The sequence below is a fragment of the Acomys russatus genome, chromosome 15 (assembly GCF_903995435.1).
Source record: "Acomys russatus chromosome 15, mAcoRus1.1, whole genome shotgun sequence".
NCBI lineage: Eukaryota > Metazoa > Chordata > Mammalia > Rodentia > Muridae > Acomys > Acomys russatus.
This window is the reverse complement of record NC_067151.1, coordinates 35,333,406-35,344,659: the sequence shown is the minus strand read 5'-3', so window position 1 is coordinate 35,344,659 and position 11,254 is coordinate 35,333,406.

Below are 11,254 nucleotides of genomic sequence, written 5' to 3'. Positions count from 1 at the left end.
GTGCTAGAAAGTTGGCTCAGCCGTTAAGAGCACATGTTGATCTTGCAGAGAGCCCGTTTCAGTTCAGAGCACCTACAGGGCGTCTCACAACCATCCAGGACTCCAGTTCCAGAAGTCTGACCCCTAACTCTAATTTTCAAAGGCAGCAGGCATACACTTGGTGCACATACATACAGGCAAAACACTCATACACGCGAAATAAATCTTAGAAAATATAAACAAAAATAGGTGAAGGGTGCCCGATCTGGTGTTTAATTACACCACACTTAAAGCAAACCAGCAAGTCTGTAATTGTTTTACTGGTGCTGGTAGCAGATCCTGATCAATGACTCATTTGTTAGAATGTCTCTGTTGTAAGCAAAAGGACTTCAACTCCTCACTGCCTAAGAAACAAAAATGAGTGCTAGAAAGTTGGCTCAGCCGTTAAGAGCACATGTTGATCTTGCAGAGAGCCCGTTTCAGTTCAGAGCACCTACAGGGCGTCTCACAACCATCCAGGACTCCAGTTCCAGAAGTCTGACCCCTAACTCTAATTTTCAAAGGCAGCAGGCATACACTTGGTGCACATACATACAGGCAAAACACTCATACACGCGAAATAAATCTTAGAAAATATAAACAAAAATAGGTGAAGGGTGCCCGATCTGGTGTTTAATTACACCACACTTAAAGCAAACCAGCAAGTCTGTAATTGTTTTACTGGTGCTGGTAGCAGATCCTGATCAATGACCAATGGCCAATGACCAATGACCTCGCTATATTCATGACACATGCAGCCTGGCATCAGCTTTCATTTTGGGCCATGCTGAGTCTTGCAAGATGAAATAACATGGCCCAGATGAAATAACATGGCCCAGATGGACATGTTCACACGGTTGTCTTCGTTGCAACTTCCTTAGTCTTCGTTGCAGCAGGCTTAGCTTATGAAACCCATCTCATTTTGCATATACAGCAAGCAGTGAGGAAGTCTGCTTAGGTGGAGAGGATCTGGGAGGAGACGAGGGAGGTGAAACCATGATCAGAATGCACTGTATTAAAATAACTTTATTTTTAATTTTTAAAAACGTACAAAGCAGTATATTTCAAAACAAAAAAGTAAGCTTGCTTTTTGTCCTGGAGGAAGAAGCCATTTTATTCCTCACAACTGCTCACCAGGTGTGTGAAATGGCTCAAGCAAAAGAGTAGGGATGGGCCTGTGTTCTTGTCCGACAGCATGAACAAGAGCAGGAGGAAGCCATGGAAAACTATCTTTTTTAAAATATATTTTATTGATTTATTCATATTACATCTCAATTGTTATCCCATCCCTTGTATCCTCCCATTCCTCCCTCCCTCCCACTTTCCCCCTACTCCCTCCCCTATGACTGTGACTGAGGAGGACCTCCTCCCCCTGTATATGCTCATAGGGTATCAAGTCTCTTCTTGGTAGTGGAAAACTATCTTTCTCAACAATATTTGATAACATGATTGATTTTTTAAAATTGGGGGGTAATTCAATAGCTTTAGGCATGGCTGGATCAAGGGCCCCAGGTACTTCATGAGTTGGTTATACCCTTCTTAGCTCTTTTTCCCTCTGTGTCAACATTACTCTGAGACACCCCACCATCCCACCTCAATGAGCTCTTTCCTTTCGGTTGCTTTTGTCAGGCATTTTCTCACAAGGAACCAACCTAACCACCTAATCTCAGTTCCCACCACTCAAAACTGTATGGACCCTGAGCAGCCTCAACTGCCTTCACTCATTCTTTTTATGAACCTCTTCATCATCTTTTGAACTACACATGCCAACGAAACTCAAAACTATATGTTCCTTTAAAACCATGTCAATATTTCTATGTTAAATTATAGAACTACTTACAGACACACACACACACACACACACACACACACACACACACACACACACACACACATTTCATATTTATTTGTACTAACCGCAGCTCACCACTTAATTGGCCCAGGGCTGAGGAGCTGTTCTTAAAATACAAAGGACAACTGTTGGAGCATGAGACCAGCCCTAACTTTCCCTCATTTGATTTTTTTCCTTTTTTTAATCTACCAACATGGAACCAATAGTCATATTTGCACAGAGAGCCCGTCTGCCCAGCCTTAGCTGACTGTACTGGGAACAGTCATCTGATCTAGCCTGGCCAAGCAAACGGTCTCTCCTGAGACTTGAACCTGCATCTAAGACCTGAGATGTCTTGTCCTTCCTGAGCTGTAAAAGCTGTAACTCGAAAACTAGGCTACCTGCTTTTGACCCTGTGTCCTGGGAACCAGCAAGAACCAGTCTGCAGAGAGAGAAAGACTGCAGTAAATTATTCATGAGAAGGAATTGGAGAGCATTAGCTGCCTACTTCTGGAAGCTTCCAGGCACCTGTTTCTAGGTTCATAGACCTGCTGGCACTGCCTTCCCTGCTTTTCCAGGTAAGACATCCCCAGATCTGCCTGAAACGAGTTCCATGTTGTGCAAACCAAAAAAGATACAGCAGACCTGACTCACTCAAGACCAGCACAAAGAAAACGTCTATTTTCATACACAGTACATGTGCATGTGTCTCACTATTCCCGGCTGCAGAGTTCTTTACACACTGCTATAATGGAATACAGTCAGCCTTCTGCACCTACAAGAAAATACTTGAGGGGAAAGCATCTATACTGAAAATGCATCGATGGTCATTATTCCTTGTGTAGAACAGTCACACTGTGCGAACAGCACAGCATTTTACTACATTAGGCATTTAAAGTAATCCACAGACATGGGTTATATGAAAACACTGCTCATTTATATGTGACACTTGAGCGTGGATTTGGGTGTGGGGTTGGGAGGGCATCTTGAAACCAATTTCCTATAGTTGCCAATGGCTGACTGACTGCTCCTGAGACAAGGTGATTCATAAGGAATGAAAGTTGATTTTGGTTCCTCAGTCGGAAAACCAATGGATCTAAGAGCCTGGTACAAGAATCTGCTCAGTGTTCGAGGAAGGCTTCGTGTATGGAGAAGCAGAAAGACTGCAGACTCTGGGAAAGAGGAAAAACACAAGGGACAGATTTTACTGAAACTGCCTCTAGCTCCCGAGAAGACTATCAATCCCTTTTAAGGACCCAATCACCTCCTGAAGCAGCCCCCCCCACCACCACCACTAACACTGCTGTAGTGACAATGGATCTTCAACCAGAGCTTCAGATGGAACAAACTGTATTTCAACTAGAACACACGGCACCTGTTTTGCATTCCCTGGGGTTGTGTGTGGTTCTGGAATTGATAAAGAAGCCAGGGAAGGTGGTGAGAAGCAGAGCACCAGTCACTTGTGCAGGAAGAGCCCAGTATAGCCAGGATTGTGGGCAGTGCCCCATGTTCAGGATGATACAGAGGCAAGGCTAGCCTGGGCTGGAGGGAGAAAGGACAGCTCCAGAGTCCCAGCAGGAATACAGAGGCAGTAGCTGAGCCATGCACTAAATCCAAGAATATGGAGAAAAACAGTATATTTGCGGGGCCCTCGGAACTTTGGGAGAAAGATACATGCACAAGTTTCTCTACCTTTTAGAAATGTCTCCACTGAGGACACCCAGACGAACCAACTTGGCTTACAGTTCAATCTCTGCCTGGGGCTGATTTTCTGCTTGACTCAGGAAGCCTTTCTTGGACCCCTAAGCCATCTTAGCACACTCCTCCTCTTCCCTCTATCTTCCCTCCTCTCCCACCTCTCTTTTTCCTAAGTTTTACTGTCATTCTGACTTTGAATTGTAATTTTGTTGGTTTTGTTGTTGTTGTGGGTGATGGTGGAGAAGGTGGTGGTGGTGATGGAGAAGGTGGTAGTGGTGGTGGTGGTGGTGGAGGAGGAGGAGGTGCTGGTGGTGGTCTTCTACCTTTAAGTGGGTTCTGGGTATTGAGCTCTGAATTTCACACTTGTTCAGCAAGTGTTTTACGTACTGAGATATCTCAGTGTCCCTGAATTACTCTTGTTAAAGCACCAATTTCAGGTACTGGAGAGATGGTTGAGCAGTTAAGAGCACTTGCTGCTCTTCCAGGGGACCCTAGTTCACTTCCCAGCATCCACATATCCACATTAGGTAGTACACTCTAGTTCTGGGTATCTGATTATTCTCTACTGACCTCTGTGAGTATCTACACACACACACACACACACACACACACACACACACACACACACACACACAAATAAAATCTAAAGATTTTAGCAAGTCATATCTGAAGACCATGGCGGTGCAAGTTCCACCTCTTCTGGCTGGCTGATGTCGCATCACCATTTTGATACCAATCCTGCAGCTAAATAAACCCTACACTAAATGATTCCAGAAAAGCAAGGTCATCTTTTTGTAGAAACATAAAAACACATTCATAAATTCTCATTTCAAAAAAAGAGAAATTACAGAAACATAGAAACAGAAGGTAAAAAACCCCATCCACGCTTACTCACTCTGTGCCATCCTTCTCTGTCTTTCAGACCTTTCCATGTTCTCATGATGAGACTGCGCTTTGGTTTTGTGTGGTTCTTTTTACATAATTAGAAATATTTGGGGTTTGGAGATTTCTCTTCATGTAACAATTAGTTTTAGAAACCTTTTACAAATTGCACAAGATTTTCTAGGATGCATTTCTCTTGCCCTTAGTTCATTTTTCTGTTGATAAACATTGAAACTGTTTCCAAGCTAAACGATGACTGCATTCAATCACATCTACCATTTGAAAAATACAATTACCATTTGAAATATAAATATTAGGAGCTAGAGAGATGGCTCAGTAGTTATGAATACTTGTTGCTCTTGCAGAGGACCTGGGTTGAGTTCCTAGCACCCACATGGTGGCTATCAGCACCCAGACTCTAGTTCCAGAAAATCTGATGTCCTCTTCAGAACTTCCCAGGAAGCAGACATACAGGTAGTACAGATTATTTAAACCATTCATATACCTAAGAGAAAGATAAGTCTCTGAAAATTACCTTTTAGTAAAAAGAACTCTAGTGAATTTGTAGTCAGGTTCTGTGTTTATAACTATAGACAATATTCATCAAATTGTAATCATAGCTTTTCTCTCACATAATTACATAGAAAATAAAAATCATTTATTGGGGCAAAGTATAAGCTTTGCATTACATGTTTATTTTTACATGCAGACTCTGTGATTTTGGACAGGTGTATTACACACTTCTGTGTAACAATTTATCTGGGAATGGTGGTTGAAAATAGTAAACAGGCTTGGCCTCAAGTTCAGCTCACCTGGGCTCTTGGCTCCTGGTCTCACAAGTGCAATCAATAGTTAGTCAGAGCTACAGTAGCCACAGGGCTCAGATTGTGGGTGAATCCACTCCCAAACTCACTCACAGATGGCAGGGGTGCTCAATAGCTGGTGATCAGAGACGTCAGCTGCTGGCCTTGAGGCACTTTGGGTAGTTATGGTTAAGATAGTAGTGGGTTGCACCTACAAACAATGCTCAGAGAATAGTGGGGACCTAATTTTTGCATACTCCCAACAGCAGAGCCCCTAGTATGATGCCACATTAATATTAGATGATGTCATATCAGAGCTTACATAATGAAGAATGCCCAGAGAGCATGCTTCCTGTCTCAGAGCATAAAGACAGTGGGGGAGGGGAACTGCCAGACCTCACTGACCCTTAACCTGTATGCCTTGATTTGGACTTCCCAGTCCTACACAACTGTGAGAAATAAATGCTTCTTGCTTTGTGGCACCTAATTTATAGTATTTTGAAGTAGCAGTGGGGCTGACTTTGAGAGACACAGACAGAAAAAAAAAAAAAAAAAAGAAATCATAGTCCTTTCTGTAACATCATCTCAGAAGTGGCGTTTTATTGTTATTCTAGTCATTGAAAGCAAAATTTGTCCTAACTAAAAGGACAATCTTACACAGGGACACTCCCAGGAGGAGTGGCTACTGGGAACCAATGGGAATCATCTCCAAGGCAACTTCCTATAAGTAAACTGGCAATCTCTGTGCCTCATTAGAAACCTCTGATTTAGAAAAGACGCCGTGATGAATCAAAGAATTAAAATTTGTAAAGTCCTAGAGAAACATGAGCTAAGCATGGGGATGAGACAATGCAAAAAGAGCCAGGCTTCACTTACATCCCTGAGCTCAAAAACCTACCGATCCTCAAACTCAAAAACTCACCAGACCGTGAGCCTGAAATCCCACCAAGCCCTGGGCTCGCCCCAAGTGCAGGACATGAAATCTCACCCATCTCCACCCTGGAAAACTCCATCACGAAGAAACCCTATATAAAGCCCACCTCCAGCTCCGTTCTTTGCTGCCTGGGTTCTTCTCACCCAGGCAGAGGCAGCCACTCTCTTGTGTCTTTCCCAATAAATCTGTGGGAGGTTTGATGTGTGGTGTGACTTTGTGGTAGTCCTTGGCCACCAGCCGCCAGGATACCTTCCCCGCCACCACCCCGGAGCTGTAACACTTACAGTGTTCACACCTGTAATCCCAATTCTTGAGGAACAGTGGGGAAGATTGCCAGTTGCAGGGCAATCTATGCTACCTAGCAAGGCCCTAGCAAACCAAGCAAGCAAACAGACAAATATTACTATGTCCAATTCAAAGAAGTAAATCCACATTGCTTGATCAAGATGCACTTTGGATGACCCATGGCCACTCAGAAGAAGCTGGAGTGTTTTAAGCATTTAGAAATTCCCCACAGAGCCAGGCATGGTGGAGCACGTCTTTAATCCCAGCAGTTTGGGAGGCGGGGAGGCAGGTCGATTGCTGTGAGATCAAGGCCATCCTGGTCTACAAAGGAAGTCCAGGACAGCCAAGGCTACAATGAGAAACCCTGTCTTGAAAAACCAAGACCAGAAGAAGAAAAAAAAAAAAAAGTACCCAGCGAAACAGAAGTACTTTCTAAACCCAACATGGTGACAGGGGTGGGGCTGGGGGTAGGGTCTCATAGTCATCACCAAATTTCCCATAAACTTTCCCCTGATCAGAAAATGTCAAGCTCTAAAACAAACCATAGTCATTTCTAGACCTGAATTGTAAAGACCTCCCAGGTCCTGCTCTGCAGATGCAAACTATTTGCCTAACTATAGAAGATGCCCAGTTTGCAAAACCACACCATTTGTGAGTTGTAGAAATAAGGGCCCACTCGTTTTCCTACTATAGCATTTCTCACTGTGCTCAGCAGACAAGGTAAGATTAGGGGCTCACCCAGAGAGATGTTGAGTGTTTGCTGTTATAGTTGTTTTAAATAAGATTTGTTAGCAGAGTTATTAGTGCCAAAGCCTGTGCTCTGGCGTTCCCAACCAGCCAGGCACTTGGCCACTTACCCTCAATAAGCCAATTAAAAGGGCAAATAGTACAAAGCAGAGAAAACAGATTCACTCAGTGCTGTCACAGCAAAGAGATCCAGTGACCCCCACCACGTCCAAGCCCATCTTGGGGTTCCTGACAAGAGGTTTAGGTTCAAGTACAGGACCAAGGCATGCTTAACTAAATAACTGCAGCCCAGGTATGATTGTGTCTATCCCTGACCCATGACTGTCTCTGCTCTGGCCTCTCCTGAAATGTGATTTAACAAGCTGTCTTGTAAGTGTGTGAACTCTCAGGTGTCCGAGTCTGGCTGGCACCAGGCTTCGGCCTTCTTTTTATAGCATGAGATTCCCAGGCCAAAGTCCGACAGGCAACAGGGGAGACAGAAATTCAAATATCCTTATTCCTACCAGGCTAGTTACAGACTTACTCTGAGAGTTTAAGGCAAGAATTACTCAGTCAATCTCCAGCATAAATGCACAAGGAGGCTCAAGAAAGACCACTGGCTGTCCGACAAAGGGCTAATATCCAAAATATATCATGAACTCAAGAAATTAAATGCCACCAAACCAAATATCCCAATTTAAAAATGGGGTACAGAGCTATACAGAGAATTCTCAACAGAGGACTATCAACGTCCTTAGTCATTAGGGAAATGCAAATCAAAATGACTCTGAGATGCCATCTTATACCCATCAGAATGGCTAAGACAAAAACTCAAGTGACGGCACACGCTGGTGGGGAACACTCCTCCATAGCTGGTTGGGAGTGCGAACTTGTACAACCACTTTGGAAATCGATCTGGCTCTTTCTCAGAAAATTGGGAATAGTGCTCCCTCAAGACCCAGCTATACTACTCCTGGGCATACACCTGAAAGATGCTCCACCATACAAGAACAGTTACTCAACTGTGTTCATAGCAGCTTTATTCATAATAGCCAGAAACTGGAAACAACCTAGATGTCCCTCAACTGAAGAATGGATAAAGAAACTATGGTACATTTACACAATGGGATACTTACTATTCAGCTATCAAAAACAAGGAAATCTTGAAATTCACAGGCGAATGGATGGAACTAGAGATGATCATCCTGAGTGAGGTAACCCAGACTCAGAAAGACACACATGGTATATACTTACATATAAGTGGATGTTAGTCCAACATAGATGTCCTTTGAGAGACTCCACCCAACAGGGGATCGAGACAGATACTAAGACTCAAAGCCGGACTCTTGGTTAAGAGCTGTGAGTTGTACAAAAGAGATGGAGGATGCAAGGAGTGGGGCAGGTGTCAGAAGCCCCACAAGGAGACTATGAAGGCTGGTGGATCTGCACCCAGGGGGTCCTGCACAAACTGTTGCACCAACCAAGGACATTGCAAGCAGAGAACCTAGACCCCCTGTTCAGATGTAGCCAATGGACAGCTCACTCTCCACATGGAGAAGGGGAGAAGAGAGCAGGGACTGCCTCTGACACGAACTCTGGTGCCCTTGATTTGATCACTGCCCCTAGGCGGAGAGGCCCTGTGGGAACACAGAGGAAGGGGATGCAGGCTATCCAGATGAGACCCGATAGGCTTTGGTCAGATGGAGGGGGAGGAGGGTCACACCAGTCAGAGGTCTAAGGGAGGGGTATAGAGTGGGAAAGGGAGGAAGGGTGGGAACAGGAAGATACAAGCAAGGGGAGAACAATTGAGATGTAAATAAATTATAATAAAAATATGTACAAAAATGCATATAAAGGAGATGTCCACTGGAGCCATGGAAAAGAAGAAGAAGAAGAAGAAGAAGAAGAAGAAGAAGAAGGAGAAGAAGAAGAAGGAGAAGAAGAAGAAGGAGAAGAAGAAGAAGAAGAAGAAGAAGAAGAAGAAGAAGAAGAAGAAGAAGAAGAAGAAGAAGAAGACCAACCAAACAAAAAACAAAAACAACTGGCTGCTCTTCCAGGAATTCTGGGTTCAGTTTCCAGCACCCACATGCTACTCAGAAGCCTCTGTAACCCTAGTTCAAGGGGAACCTATACCCTCCTCTTCTGGCACTAGGCACACACAGACACACAAACAGGCAAAACACCCATATGCGTACAACGTTTTTTTAATCATTAAAAAAAAAAAGCACAGAACAGGAGATGGATAAAGAGAAGTCTCTTGCTTAGCAGGTCAGTGGGTGGGAGGAGGTTAGCCTCCCATCCAGATATGGAAAATGAATCACCGGCCAAGAGATTAAAAAAGGGCCCACCCCCTCTCTCTGAGGCCAGCAAGGTCACCCATTAAGCCCAGGCCCAGGAACACCAACAGTTCCCCAGGGCAAATGAATCTCAAAACAAGTCAATTCCGCACACAGTGCACATCGAATATTCACAAAGTGGAAGCTCTGAGCTAAATGTTCTCTACATAAGAGAGGAGCTCAGGCTCACAAAATGAAAAGGCCGCCTCTTATTCAAGCCCCTTAGGGAGGAGCACTGAGCCTGGAAAGCCCAGTCTAGCAGCATGGAAGGATGCTGTCAGGCCGGCCCCTTCTCCACTGTCAGCAGCTGCACACAGATTTCTTTGCTTTTGTTTGTAATTACCCTGTTCCATTTAATCAGGAGTGCCCTGGTTTAGATGAAAACGATGCTCTGGACCAGGTGATTCATCTGCCAGGGTAAGAGTTAATAGGTCAGCTGTAGTTTTAGAAACTAAATCCTCTTAGCAGAGAATTGCTTTTCCTGTTTTGTTGTTGTTGTTGTTGTTTTGGTTTTTCAATTTTTTTTCCCTCTCAGCAGTCTCTGAAACCACACTTCATTTTAAATTATCAGGGCCTGGTCAGACTTGTCAGTATGGCCAAGGCAAAGAGGCCACTTCTGCGTTAGCACCCTCTGAGAAATGAAGAGTCTCTGACAGAGGACAGGGACAAGGGAATGCAGTCTGTCATAAATTTCCAACCACTAAGGTTCTAATTTGAGTGGAAAATAATATAACAATTTTCCAACAAAGGTGAGACTGTGGGTGCTTTTATCTACTGCCATTGCTCTTACATTCTTTGTCCCCAGCAGATGTGAAAAGTGAATAAACATAATGTGTGCCTCTTCTTTCCAGACCAGCTGAGAGGCAGTGATGACGGGCCCACACAAGGCAGCCCTTCACGACAGCCTTCCCGGGTGTGTGAAGCTGAGCAAACTAAACTCCTAGGTCCCTGATTCCTCAGCTGTAGCCACAGTATCCACCCTATAAGGTGCCTGCGGAGTCTACAAAGCCTTTGTCCACATCATGGGGGCTCAAAAAATATCAGTTATTTCGCAGTTTTCACAGCACCAGTCTAGAAGTGCAAGTTCCGTATACTGCAAAACTTAAAAAAGAAAGAAAATCCACAGTGATTCCAAGCAAATGCCTTATTCATTTGGCTGCTGTTTGTATGCTAGCCTCAGGCGCCAACACTCCCATTACACACACCAGCTCCAGTCCACTGGTGATGCATCCACATTGTCTTTTCACCCTATGCCCACTCTACATTGTTTTTCCCCTTTTGCACTACTAGGAATTGAGCCTAAGGCCTTGCATAAGGCAGACAGGCCCCAGGCCGCTAGCTAGCCACACCCCTGGCCTTTCTTTACAATTGAGGTCAGTATCACCCAGCTGCCCTTGCTGGGCTTCAAGTCACTCTGTAGCTCAGGTAGGCCATGAACTCGGCATCCTTCTCACTCAGCCTCCCAGGAAGCCGAGACTACAGTCCTGTAACCCCTATGCCTGGCCCAACCCCTACACTTCTGAGCTTCTTTCCAACCAGTGGTTTTACAGGCCTTGCTTCCTTCCTAGAATGTAAACCTAGTAAGAACCTTTTTTTTTTTTTTTTTTTTTTTTTTTTTCAGAGCCCAGACAGCTGGCACACACAAATGCTAGGGGGTATTTGCTGGGTGACTAATTCACATTTACACCTAACAAGTTTCTCTCTACAGCTTTAGATAGCCCACCCGATCTTTATAAATCTA